Below are 14,636 nucleotides of genomic sequence, written 5' to 3'. Positions count from 1 at the left end.
GAAGGATAAAAACAGAATTGATATTCCTGTCCGTACTAATGCGGATTATACAGGAATATACATATGTATAATATTATTTATATACCTCCGTGAATCGTGTATCAAGCATCAATAATTTGCGTAAGGAAAGCGATTAAACCTACGTATGTATTGTTCAACTTACTTGAGTACAATAAGCTAATCGGTAATGAATAGCTCCCAGCTTCGAAACGGCGGGAATGTCTGACACTTGTGCTTATATACGGGGCGTAAATCACAGCTGATCAGTAAAGAAAACAGTCCGACAATCCGCACTGGTCGGTTATCACTGATTTTTTTTTTTTTAAATATTACTTAGTTTTGTTCAACGGTCTTCTTTTCTCCTCGATTCCTTTATACATATTAAAAATTCGATTTAGAATAATTTATAGATACCGTCGGTCGTGATTGGTAAAAATTATAAATAAAACTCGGAAAATTCTTTTTTTTTAAATTTCTTCTCCAATATTTTCAAACCCCAATTCACCCCGATCCCAGTTCAAAGTCTTGTACAATAATTTGCCAACGCGATCACAAGTCTAACCCCGTTGAGTGCGGTTCAAAGTATGGGAACTGACTGCGGTTGATCGGGTCGAGCGTAATTCTCTCGCGAGTCGGTTGTGCGCGGGCTCAAAGTGCGCGTCAAGTCGTCGATCGGAATTTGAATTTTGACGGGAAGCTGGTCGGAGTTTCGCGGGGTATTTGAATAATTTCACCGTCAATTTTCTCAACGGTGAAAAAAACACGACGACCACCCCTGACTCTTACGAGATGTTTCCTACGCCGCGGTCTGTGTTCAACTGGAAGCGGGCTTTGCTCCGTCGGGTTACCGTCGTCGACGTGTCGGAGGCTCTTGGCGAATTGCACGCGTTTCTCCTCCTCAGGTTCAATCTCACACTGATAACGCGCATCGGCGGCGACGACGACGCTACTCTCGTAACCTGCGAGCCTTCATCCCTCTCCTTCTCTTCTCCCTCCCTCCCTCGCCCGTGAGAATTTTTATTAACTTCTTCCAAGGTTTAATTCAGTTTTCTTACATAGGTAGCGGATACCCCCGGCTCTATTTACTCATCCGTTGTGGACGTGGATTTTTTTTAAATTATTTTAGTTTTCTGAATCACAATGCAATCTCTCAGCGCGGTATATGGTAATATAACGGGCGGAAGATATTGGTACTCGACTCGTACTTCGCGCTGTTTTCATATTATACACTCCCAGCAGCTTTAATTTAACTTTTACTCATTGCTTCATCACACTTTTATACCTTACCGCGGATAGTTTATTCGTTATATTGTATATGCATGGACATTATTTTCCCTCGTTCGTTACAGTCTTACGCTTTGCTTTACACTTTCTTTTATTTTAATTTTTTTTTTTTTTCGAAAAAACACTTGCAATTTGTTTATCCTATGCATATAATCCAAGCCAGTCTATCAAAAATGTGTATTATACGGTGAAAATCATTCCGTAATGCAAAAAATTCTAATTCTTATAACGACAATTAAATTATTGCTGTCGATTTAAATTTGTTTTAAATGTTTAAATTAGTAAAATTTCAGTTCTATTCGGTTTGAGACATGGAATAAAAAAACTAAACACAAGTAAGACTGCAGACAAAATTAGTATACTTCTGGGCATACATTTTTTTCGACATTTTGATAGTTTACATTGGTAAGCTATGAAATGGTTGGAAATTTCATATTTACTCTGCTCTAGCTGCTTCTTCGGTAAAATTACAGCCACAAGTTCATGCGTGTAGAAACCAAGAAAATTGTTTTTTCATAAAAAAAAAAAAAAACTACGAATCCGCGATAGAGTGGAAAAAGTAACCGTTATAAGCCGCAATAAAATCTGTTTGAAAAAGAAAATTGAAAATAAACTCGGTCCAGCTATAAGGAAAAGCCGAAAGCATTGTGAATCATGCGGTTTACCCGAGTGCTTATTATAAACAGTTTCGTTAACCCCCTGATCGGGGAAACGCGAAACGAGGGTACATTCAAGAGCCTCTTAACGTGTCGGAATTGTCGAGGATCTATTTCGGTTTCGCATGGCGCGCCTCTCCGCAATACCTACAGGTAGAACATGCGGACCTACAACAATCCGACATGTTATATATGTGGTGGGTGAAATTTATCGTTTGTTGCCGTGCTGGTGGATGGAAGGAGATTTGAAGTTGACACGGTTGTCACGTAACGTTTACGCTCACCCATATATGCCTACGTGGATATTTAAACCGCACTTGAGTGCGGGAATGGAGGACGACACGTGTTGGTGAGTTGTCATCGTACTCGTTTCCCTTATCACGTGTTTCGTCAAACAACGTGGGCGCGGCGGCGTCTCATCGCCTCGTGTTTAGACATTCCGGGCGAATATCGCGGGGGGAAATCGATGACGTGATGAAAAATGGCGGGGAAAAAAAGAGGAGAGGAAAATTTTTGCCGAGGAAATTTTGCAAGATACTTCTCATCCGGCTGCTCGACTAATTACACCGGATGATCATTGAAACGTTTCGCAATTCCGGCCTCGCTAGAAATTCACTCGTAGCTTCCAAGGTTTACGAAACTTGACGACTATGCACAAACTTTTTACCTCACGGCACACGCGAACCGGTGATTTATACACCGACAGGACTAACTTTCTTTCAATTACCCACTCGGTGACTATAAATTTTCAACACCAAATTCCTGACAACTTTTCAGCAAGTATTTCGCTTCGGGTCGTCTGTTCCGATTTCACGTTGTCCGAATTCGTTGTTACACTTTTACTTGTAAATAATATTGAATATTGAATTTCAAACCGAAATGTTTTATTGTTTAGTTTTTTTTTTTTTTTTTTGGTATGTAAATTGAGTTTCAAAAATAAAGGGTGTATAATTTTTGCGGATTTAACCTCACGATTTCCGAACGGTGAATTGGCAAATATTTTTCACCTACCAAATGTTTACTTTCAGGTTCTCTCGATATTCGAGGAAATCAATAATAAACCAAGCCAGTTTGCCGTTGAATTGCGGAATATACATTGTTTAATAATACTTTCTGCGGTATAAATCCACGCGAAAATCCACCCGGGATATCCACACTTCCCCCATAGCAATTAAGGTAATTTTTTTTCGCTTTGGGATTATCCGTTCAATGGAAAATGGACTTTTGATGTTGTAACTGAACAAAAAAATGTATTTCACAATCGGCTTCAAGCGTTCAACTATTTTATCACCATTGAAATTATGAGACGTTTCCAGTATTCCTTTTTCGAACTTCGATATTGATGAAAAATTCACGACATATAATGAACGGACGTAAAAAATAACGATTCTGTTTTTATTTTTCTTTTTTTTTATGCAAATGCGCACAGAATATATATCGAATCTAAGAAATCTGTGAAGACTTCCCGCCCCCGTGTTGAAATACGGATACAAGCTCCGTTGAAGATTTTGTGAAACCACACTGAAAACACGTCCATCGTATATATTATATTCTATACATAAATTGAAAATTTTGTTATTATTGCGAAAACTTGTTACAAGAAGATCTTGTTTTCATCTTCGAGCCTCTTTTGACCCAGCATCAATTTTTTTTTTCTTTCGACAAGCGTTAGAAGTATAACTCTTTGAACACGACTACGATGAATCTTTATTGAAAGGTAAACTGATCTCTGTGATCTCTTACGGCACGAAATAATTTTAATGAACAATTACCTGCAGGTATCCGTTTAAAACCGGAGGCATTTTATACGAGCTTTTGATTATAACGCGCGATAACGATGCTTAACTTTATTTAAGTTTAATTTGGACATCCGATGAGGACTGAAATTGAAAAGTTGAAAACGTAAAATACTGACGAAAAATAAAATACGATTATGTAACAGATTCTTAAAATTTTTTCTGATATTCGATTTTCGCAATTTAGGCGTCAGACGATGGCGCGAGATTTTACTATGACTGGGTACAAAATGAGAGATGGAAGAAAAAATAAATTTATGTAAACTGTTCGCAGTTTTGACCTAAATATTCTCCACTCTGAGATTCGGTGTGAAAAACTACGATTATATTATCTTATATTAAAAAATTTTAAAGCGTCTCAATGTCGAGACGTGCTTCGTGGCAAGTTCTGCACATCATTCGGAATGTTCACATCAGAAAAGGGTGTCAAATTCTCTACACACAGAGAAAGGACTTGCTGATTTTACCAAATTTAGCGATCAAATATGGAGGAAGAAAGATTTTTTTGAATAAAAAAAAGTGTAATTCGATTCGATAAGAAAGTAGTTACAACAACAATTTGTCTCATCAAGCGAAACCTTTCTTCGAATTAACGAAACATTTCTTTCCACACATTTGATTGCTGCATCGTAGGGTAAGTTGAACAAATTTTTTCATGCACGTAGCTTACCGAAATACGATTCTGCAGACGAATTTCATACTGTAATACGCACTGACGCGATGTAGACGCGTCCCCGGAGTGTTTATTATCCGAAGATACGCATCAGGTTGCAGGCTCAATTTCTCACGAGGATTGAGGCCAAAATATCCCCAAATACGCCGTATTCTGAAGGTGCGGTGTACTTCAACGGTGAGCATAAAAGAACGAACTTGGCCTTCGAAAAAAGTGGGCGGAGCTGAAACTCCGAATTTGAAAAGTTCTGAAAACGCCAAATTCTGAATTTTTGGGTGGCGAAGCTTAGAGTAAAGAATTAAAATTTTGAAGAAACATCCAAGTTTCGAATGATTCGAAACCCGACGCTCATAGTTCCGAAAGTGCGAAATTCAGAAAAGACAAAATGCCGAAAGGGCGTAACTTCGACGAGTCAAAGTTCCGAAAGTGCGAAGATGAGAAAATTTGAAAACCTGAATCATCGAAATTCCGAATCATCGAAGATCTTCAGTTCCGCGAATTTCTGACTTGGTGAAATTTCACCACTTCGAACTTTCTTTGTTTTGGATTTTCGATATTTTTACACTCGGAATCCCGGTTATTCTGATTTTTCGTAAACTACGCTGTATGGGTAAAGGACTATATTTTAAGTTTTCGAAAGTTTGCTCTATCGTAACTTGAATTTTCGGAACTTTTAGCCGTCGGCTTTCCGACCATCGAAACTTTGTTGTTTTGTAAAAGTTTGATTTCTTTACTTTCAAGTTTCGACACCAAATAATCCGGAATTAGGCGCTTTGCGGAACTTTTCAAATTCGGAAGTTCAACGCCACCGCGATAAAACGGTGCGTCACGCACGTCTTTGAAAAAAATGTTCAATATTTCCGTAAAGACGATACATTATAGAAATGAAAGGATAATTTTTCATCAAACCGTATCGCTAAAGCGACCATTCTACCCTTTTTCAATTACAGATTATCCGGCTCTTTTTGAAAGAGAGCTTATAAATGGAAAAAATGTTGAAAAATTAGGAAATTTCCCGCATTAGTATCCAGAGAACACCAGAGATTACGATCTTTGTGCGGCTGAAACAATTCTCAGCACTGGAGGAAGGCTGAGAACAACCCGTACACGTCGACCAGGACAAGACTAAGAATGGAAAGATTCCTGGCTGGTTGAAAATGGAACTAAAAGGGTTGCTTAAAAGGGTCGAGGGTAAGATTCCTCGCTCCGTGAACGAAGACACAGTATCCGCAGGAGTGAAAAGTATTTATTCCTGTCGTAAAAAGTGTCCGCCACGTTTCGCTACCCAAGATTTCACGTTTACAAATAAATTAATTCCACGTAGCAAAAACAGTGTCCTGTGCAACGTTTCAGGCGAACGCGCTATGCATATTATCATAAAAACTTGCCGTGTCGACGGATCGATAAACGAACCAATTTCAAATCCTTAGAATGACTCTGAGATCTAATTTTTTCACTTCCGAGCCTTTTAAGTTCCGGCCTTAAAAAGCTGTACTGCAGGTTTCCGCATATCCTCGGCGTAATTCGAGGCTTATAAGGGTTTAATTTGAATTTAAATGATCATGCATAAGAATTTAATTAACCAGCGATCTCTCCTTATAGGCAGAGACAGGATGCGCGATTCAACCTTGTATAGGTAATTTCGCGAGGAAGGTTGAAATTACCTCTTATGCAGAGCGACAACAAAAGCCGGGGAGAATCTAATCACTTATTCTACACTTGTACGAAGAAAATTCGTTTCTATAGAATTTCAAAGTCAACCGTGCAGGTATTACACCCTTGTTTTGAACCCCAGGAACAAAATAAGTCTACTTTTTGCCATCTGGCATTAATGTAACGTCGATTTGATAGATTTTATCCTCGTTGCGAATATCGCGAACATAAAATGACGTTAGAAAGCACATGCAGCGTGACGTGAGTAGGCAGCGTCATCGTTTCCCGATTAAAATACCTGAAGTTTTATCGATGCGAATGCTCGCGAAGATGTGTTTATTTTCTTCTAGCCTCATAATAGTTTGAACGAATCGTAAAGAGGGTCGTAAACAGAACTGGATACCTGACGTATTTTCCTAGGCGAAGCGGTTCCCGCCTGAAAAATGATTAGGATCTTAGCTGTTTAATCTTTTTACAATCGATCCTTGAGCACCGATTATTACTTATAAAATGTGTCGAGTCTAATATTTTGATAATTGTTTATCATCATTCAGCTTTCCCGGACCTAGCGATCGATCTGTACCAAGAAACGAACGGGCGGAAAAGTTTTCAACATTTCATCAATCTTCGCGATATTCTTTTACCCTCTGAAAAAAATATCTCAATTTCATCGCTGCTCATGTAAGAAGCTATTATTCGCGAAAATGATGTCACAGGCTGAAAATTGGAGATCAGAATTTCTTTTTGCCAAAGAGATTGAAGCGTTCGAATTTCGGAGGCGTTTCAAATACTGAAAATTTCCCTTCTCCAAATTTTAAAGCAGATGCTGAACGGGAGCAGGTGTTCACGCGAAATATTCTTGATAAATTTACGCTCGACTATAATGTGTGGATATAATGTCAGAACGCACGGTATATTAGCAAGTTTAGTTGCCATGCGAAATATCGTGCAGGTATGCTTATTCGGAAATGTTTAACCGCGGCGCGGGGTGAACAGATGGTGAAAAATTCCTGAAAACCGTACAAACCGCCATAAACAATATCCTGCCGGAATGATTTACAGTCATTATCGTTAATACACCTTATCTACACACTTTCAGCACCCCGTAGGTATGTAATAAACGAAAAAATCGAAAAATCAACGTTTAAAAAGTTTCCAGCGAAATTCGATTCCAATATTCTACCGCTTAATGGAGAAACAATTGACCGATAGATTAAATTCGGCAATTTATACAAGAACGTCGAACGAGTTTTACCTCGCTGACTGACAATCAGTCAAAGTGAAAAATTTTCGCTCGTCATAACGCGCGGGTGGCTGTATAAAATATTTGTTGCTCGAGAGAAAAACGTATACCTGATTACTTTCGCTTAAACGTATATGCTAGAGGCGTTTTAGTTAACAGCGTAATTAATTTCCCTGACAATGAGTCGAGTTCGCGAGGTGCGAGATTTACGGACGTGATTTTCTGCAGCTAAAACATGGTACGTACAACGCGCAAGTAAAATTCGGTGATAAGCAACCGAGAGTATTGTCTGTCTAGAATATCCAGTTTTGCGATTGCTATTGCAGAGTCTTCAACTCTTCAACGCAAATTTGCAGAGTCTTCCTTTGATCCGACCGCGGATGGATGGCAATTCAAAAAGTTACAACGAGTTTAGATCGGAGGTTTTCGGGGAAAGGCATCAGCTTTGATGAATATCTCAACTGACGCGAAGGTCTTTCAATATTTTCGTACTATCTGCCTTCGTCGTAACATCGTGGATATATTTATCGAACATTTGTTCGTAGGAAGGTGCCGACTTGGTTTTTCTTATCAGCGCGACGTGTCTGCGTAAGCTTCGACTTTAGAGGTAAACAGGAATACGAACCTAGACCTTTGCAAAAACACGCGACGTCATATTTGCATGAGACAATTATAGCAGGCATCGTGAACTTTCCGCCTCAGGAAAAATGGCCCCGGAGATTTCGATCGGCAGGAAACTCCACTGTGATTTTCCCTCGCGATGTTGAGTTACATTACAGACCGTAACTGCGCAACTTGTTTATAATTTACATCGGGGTCAAGCAAAAACATACACATATCGTAACAGAGGGTGTGGCTCGATTCAATCCATCGCAGGAAGATAATTATCGGCCATGAAAAGTTGTTTGCAAGAAAAATATTTAACTTCTTAAAATTAAATTTTTATTGTCATTCGACCAATTAACTTCAGAAGTATGAATTCACTATTTTACTCTCACAATATTCGATGATTAAAAAAGTTGGGCTATTCAATAAACGGGACCATTTCAATACCTAAGCTTACGTAGACGAAATAGGTTAGCCTTTCACATGGCATGAATGTAGGAAAAAAGTTTAAGAAAGATCGTATATTTTTTGTTGAAGCGGTTATCGGCAAAAAATCGTTGAGATACATTCGAGTAAAATTTAACACACCGCATAACGAAAGAGTCTTTTCTTCTAATGCGGCTGAAAATCGAACCGTGTTTCAAATTGTCGATTTAAAAAATTCAAAAGTCTGGACCACTCGTTCCAACCTCCTTCTTTCAGAGCGGTTTTCGGAGTGTTCACGTTGAAATTTTTTACGCACGATATCATCCGAACAAAAACTTACAGCACCCAAAGGTATTTACGTATAAATCTTCATATTTTAATACGGATTTTACACGGAGCGTAATTCGGACGGTCCAACGAAAAACCCACGCATAATTACAATATATTCTCGCACGTTTGTTCGTGGGTACAATTTGCAAATCCATTTCTGCGAGTGTCACGATGTCAGTCAGATTCTCGTCTTCCGTCAAGAGAACACCAGACACCCGGTTTCTCCGTGCGCGTTTTGCCTCTCGCTGTTTTCCCATTTCCTTCCACTTTTTCCACCACCCATTTATTCCCCTGACTCCTAACGCCACCGCCTATAGTTTTCACTATCCGGTTTGTTTATTCCCTCACCTTCCATCCGCCCTTTCTTTATTCATCTACTTCTCTTCTCTCCCTCTCTCTTTCTCTTCCAAAAGCCTCAAGCTATTCATAGACCGTCTTCCTTCTTTCCCTCCGAAGCTCCTCGCACGACGCGTGCCGAGTGGATATACTTATACCTATCGCCATTACAACCGCTGTTTACTGTTTGCTCGATGGATGCGACGGTGAAATATACCCTCGGCCACGTCCTTTACTCCGGCTATGATCCTGGTTCGCGTTAAATTCCAATCGTACCGGAAACGGAGCGCGTAACGCCTGTAATTACTCAGTTCAACCCTGCCAATCGATTTCCAAACTTGGCGATCGTTAATCAGTGACGTAATTTCGTACACGAAATCGTCCGTAAGCTGCTTCTCGAGCAGCGGGGCACCTTAAAAACTGTCCGACTAAAACCACCTGGGAAGGCAATTTTTCCACCCCAATGTACGATGCCCGGATAGTTGATGGCGGCGTTTAACGCGACAATGTTTTTTATTGATGGCTAAAAAGCCTACAGGGCGGTGTCCGTAATGAATCTTTTACCAAATGGCGCATTATTCTCGTGGGTATAAAAGGAGGGTGCGGAAACCGCAAAACTTTCAGATTCTTACCGAGAATATTATACCTCGCAGAAATGAAGATGCCTATTTTTTTAGTGTACTTTAATTATCGATCAATAATATGCGGCGACACCTTCGTGACTCGGGAAATTTGCACCCCTCCGTTTCATTCGTCATTTTCAGGTTCCATTTCACTTCTATCTTATTTCGCTATTAAATTTCCTTTACCATAGTAGGTGGTCTCCGGCATCTGCCGTCTTTGAGCGTCGCTTTTAAAGGCATAGTTTCCGCGCGACGTTCTTCTTCGTAAATGCTCCACCCCGAGGCGAATTCTCGACCAAGAATAACGAGATCAACTCTTACTCATGTAACGATGTAACTAACGGCTGTTGATTCAGGCCCGATTATTTCCACCCGTAAAAGGACCGTGAAACGGTATTTACGCGTAATGAATATACGTTCTAGAAAAATAAAGGTTTATATAAATAAGAATTTATATAGTAAATGAATCCATTGATAACATTTACTTTTCATTATTCCAATGCTTGATCGATCACACTGTACAGAATCGTCTCTATGTCGATTTTTCTTCTCATTCGGCATTGCTGCTTTACCACATTAAATATACAATTGATTGTCTGTTTACGAATGATACAGTAGCAAATATTATTTCAGACAGAAATTTCGATCTACTAATAATCTCACGTTCACTGATTATACTTGTTTGAATTATTCATTCATCGTTTATAGATATAGAGCTTTGAAATCGTACGAGGACGTGGAAAGCTTGCATCACTACGACCAACGGAAGGTTTATTCAATCTGTCGACAGAAAATTTCAAAACATGGCTATCCTCGCTTTAAAGTCAGGCGAAATTCGATTCACCTGTACCAGGATGCTCTGGTAAAAATCTCTCCAAGTATTATATAAAGATCGTTACAGAAAACGATTCGACTATCGAACCATATCGAGTAGCTACTCAACTTGTTATCGGTCCATAATTTCCGGCAAAACGACATTAGGAGGGTTTGGTTTCCGATCTCGAGTGACAATACAATTTGATGACGTACATTTACTTTTTGCTAATTTTTTCTACAATCCCCTCAGCTTTTCATTAATTTGTTTTCTCTTCTCTACTTGTACAGAATGCGGCTCAATGGTTTATTCGAAGCATTCGGCGTAACGTAACAATATACGTATATTATTTATATGTATACGGGCCTAATCTGAATGGTAATATGAACTTGGTATTTTCATGCGATATCTAATTCTCATTCCAAGAACGGCCGAGATGCATAAAATTTTTATATCGACCACCGCTGAACACAAGCAGAGCCTGTTTTATATACGACTGCGAGTTGTTCTTTTAAGGGTTTTGAGGCTGCCTCCTACAGTTCGCTGTATACCTACTACTGTACAAAGTCTACGGAAAATTTTGATATCTTACGAAGTCCTTCAGTCGCCGCAAGAGAAATTGGAAGTTAAATTAAATTCTGCTGCTCTACCCGCCATTTCCTACTAACTTGAATGCTTTTAACGTCCCAAGCAAGTGTTCTGGCCGAGTTCTGGAACATTCACGAATTTATTATACACTTTCCGTCCGTCAGACTGTCACGTGAATTTCAAATGAGTTTGCTGATTCATTAAGTAGTAATCTGCAAACAATTTACAAATGAAATTCTAAGCAGTTCGTGGGAAGTAAATCACTGCTGAATCCGTATTAAATTCACTCGTGTTAACCAGCAGAGCATTTTGCCTTTCAGCGATTGGGTACCTCGGTCTTCGTCACCCTCGAAATGTACCATATATATCTTATATATCAGTGAACGCTTGATAAGGTTTCAATAGGAAGGAGAGAAGAGCTTAAATTTGCAAAGCGACGATGAACAACAGTTCAATCTGATTGTTATTTTGAGCAAGAGTATTTCTCCAAACCGATTAGAGTAACATTTTAAGGTCGTGATTGGCTTATTATCTATATAATGAATGGGTCCAACCCTGCAACCGAGCTTTTCGGTGCTCGCGTAATAGGTAGGTATAATATAATTACATGGTATCTTTGTAAATTCATAATGCTGACTAATTGTGATCCGTATCGTGAAGTTCAAAAGAAACTTGTTCGGCATTTACCGTATGTATATAATATCATGATTATTATTGTGTATATAAATCCTGGCACTAATTATCGGTGAACCGACTCCACAGGTTGCATAATTACGGTATCTCGAGATGATATTGAGCTTGGTTTTATCACGAGAAAAAGCAGTGATCCAGAGACTCGAATGTCTCTTTTTGGTCTCACGACGACGGAAATGTCGGAGTTTTATTCGCTTAGATGATATTCGAGGACTCTTCAGACGCGTCGGTTCGTTCAGGTGTGAGCTTGCCATATTCGTCACTTATAATCGTGCGTCAAGTTCGACTAATTGGAATGGTATTTGAATTATCCTGTGTAACGGAGAATAATTTCTCGAAGTTTACCTGCTTTGGGTAGACTCGGTATAGTTCCAATGGATGTTATGGATATGACATGAATACCAATGTCGCGGTGCGAATGTAATGGCAAAGGTAAGGACAGCTGTATCATCAGACGGCACGTACAATTATTCGGAGCCATTCAACGTCACCTGGTACCTCTAGTAAAAATATTGATTTTCTGGTCGACGAATGTCCGAAGAAAATTGATGCAACATTATTAACGATAAGGCTCGATTAAGGTGGTTGACGAGTCAAATTTCAGTGCCTTTTCGTTAATTTGATTACGAGATAATTGGACAGTGAGAATTTATACAATTTATAGATTATGAAGCTACGAGGATTTTCCTGAAGATCGAAGAAAGTTTAGTACCAAAGTTACAAATGAGAGCTTGGATGTCGTTTTTTCATTTCAAATCCATTGAAAACAGTTCAAAATTAAATCGATATTCAATTCAGTTCATCCATGATGGCTTATTTTGTGGGAAAAAAAAATTTTTAACAAATTTACTGAAAGTAAGCTTTTTATTGCGATTTTTCAATCAAAATTAATATCAGTGCAGTCTTGTGAAATGGCATATTTGTAGATACTCTTCTCAACGAAATAAGTAATCCTGGAATGAAAACGAACGAATCTACGTAAACTTTGATGATTTTAAAGTGATTTGAAACGAAGGGTGACGTCACTTTCCGAACGTCCAAAATTTGGTTTCGAACTTTAATACAACTATGTACGATATGATGATGTATGATTTTAAAATTGATAAATCGTGAATGTGCGATTAAATCGCAATGAAACAAGTGAAAAAGCATTAATCATAGCCTCTTTAATCCTCGCTCGGCACGTGGAATGTTAATATGGGAAATTCACAAGCTGCAGCGGTAAGTTCCGCCTACGTTTATAATTGTGATGTATAAAAAGAGCGACGCTCAGCTGTAAACTCAGCCTAATTTACCGTTCGGACTAGACGGATGACTTTTACGGTTTTCGTCGTAAAAAGAACAAGGATCGAGGCTGCGCGATCCTCTTTGGGAAAACGTTGGTAACCCCGTTTCTTAAGGGCTCGACGTAGGCCGATCGTGATCCCTTCGGGTCTCTGTTAGGATAACACTAAATTCCTTATTAACCAGCCTGAAACGAGAACCGCGGGATATTCATGCCGGGCATTGTTGGAGAAACAAGTAGTAAGTATGTATCCATATAATATAAAAAGCCTTTGCTATTCGTATCACGTTTATCTGCCTCACGGAATTCGTGTTAACTTTCCCTGAATTACAAACTATACCCCGAGGTAATCCTCTCCGCATTGTCAATATGAAATTAAATTTCTGCCATGCCTTCCCGTACACATCATAAGTTACACCTAGAATTATTTAACGACTGAACTTAGACCGCGGCTCACAAATTACCTTCTTCTACGCGTTTGTGATAAAATCCCTGTATCTCGATTCTCCTGATTGAAACTACATGCATCGTTCGTTTGGCATTCCGTCAATTCGCATCATCGGGGCCCCGTTTGATCAACGATTCGCAGGCGATGCCTCTTTCACGGGCAATTCGCGTCAATCATCGGCAAAAGCCGATGCCATTGTACGTGGCTGAGAATCCCGCGCGTGTAAGGTACGCAAATTATCTTAGAATCCAGTCGCCGTTTCACCTGAAACTGACGTCAAGAGTTTACCTTCGTCTTGCCGCTGTCATAGAAATGCGGGAATACCGGGCCTGATTAAAAGCCTCTAGGTATCTCTCTACCCGCGAATTTCTAGACGGTCGCCACAGTAGAAATTCACCGCTCGTGCTTTTATCAGACTGTACGAAAATTATCAGGCGCTACGTTTACCACTGTGCAGAAAAAATTTTCGACGCTTGTGAAATTCTCCTTCGTTTCGTCTCAATTCGACTCCGGATCTGTCCGCAGAAGCCTATCGTGAAAAATACCCATCCTCAACTATTTTCACACGTCAACCAAGACCGAGGAACGCTCTGTGTGCGGGTATTTTTATACCTGAGTGTAAAGAAGCTCTGCTTTTTACACACCGTTTATTTATCATCGTCGAATTCCTAGCTTCTTTTCGAACAACGGGGCTATTGACACGTAATGTAGTTTTCCGAGTGGGTATTTACCTGTACAGACGTAACGGTGGAAGAGGTATCGATCCTAGGATCCTAGGGCAGTATCCGTTTCCCATCTAGTTATGTCCCTCGGCATAGCGCTCGTTGATTACGGCAGTCCAAACTTCATTTTCGAATCCCGTCTGGGCGAAGGCCGAGTTGTTGAAACGGCAAACTGTGAAACGTGAAATTCGCGAATAGTTCGGTCATCTTTGCCATGCCAGTCTTGCTTTTTTGCTTGAATTGGCAGTAACTGATTGTAACTCACAAGGAATTGAAGGCGTGCGGGCAGTTTCGTATTTGAGATAAGATCGAGTAAGTACGCGAAATCGCGAGCTCGAACTTGATTTACGCTGACGGTGTTTAGAAAACAACGCTTAATCAGGTCTCGAACAGCGGGGTACCCACGTTGCGAATATAACGCGATTGCCCGCAAGCAGTACAGCAATTGACGGTAGCCGAG

The 14,636-nt window shown here is 39.7% G+C and overlaps 1 protein-coding gene across 5 annotated transcripts in view; it reads right to left on the bottom strand.

Annotated features, from left to right (window-relative positions):
- The window catches only part of LOC124177532 (orexin receptor type 2-like), a 62,100-nt gene that overhangs the window by 44,901 nt on the left and 2,563 nt on the right, over window positions 1-14,636 (bottom strand). For 3 of the 5 annotated variants that reach the window (XM_046559985.1, XM_046559988.1, XM_046559989.1), the window contains exon 1: window positions 164-890. The exons of the other annotated variants lie outside the window; for them this stretch is intronic. The gene's annotated coding sequence lies outside the window, so the exon portion shown is untranslated. Of the gene's footprint in view, window positions 1-163; window positions 891-14,636 lie in introns of those variants that run through there. 5 annotated transcript variants of the gene reach the window in all.

Source organism: Neodiprion fabricii, chromosome 3 (genome assembly GCF_021155785.1).
Source record: "Neodiprion fabricii isolate iyNeoFabr1 chromosome 3, iyNeoFabr1.1, whole genome shotgun sequence".
Lineage (NCBI taxonomy): Eukaryota > Metazoa > Arthropoda > Insecta > Hymenoptera > Diprionidae > Neodiprion > Neodiprion fabricii.
The sequence above is the reverse complement of the archived record's forward strand: the minus strand, read 5'-3'. Positions and strand labels throughout refer to the sequence as shown.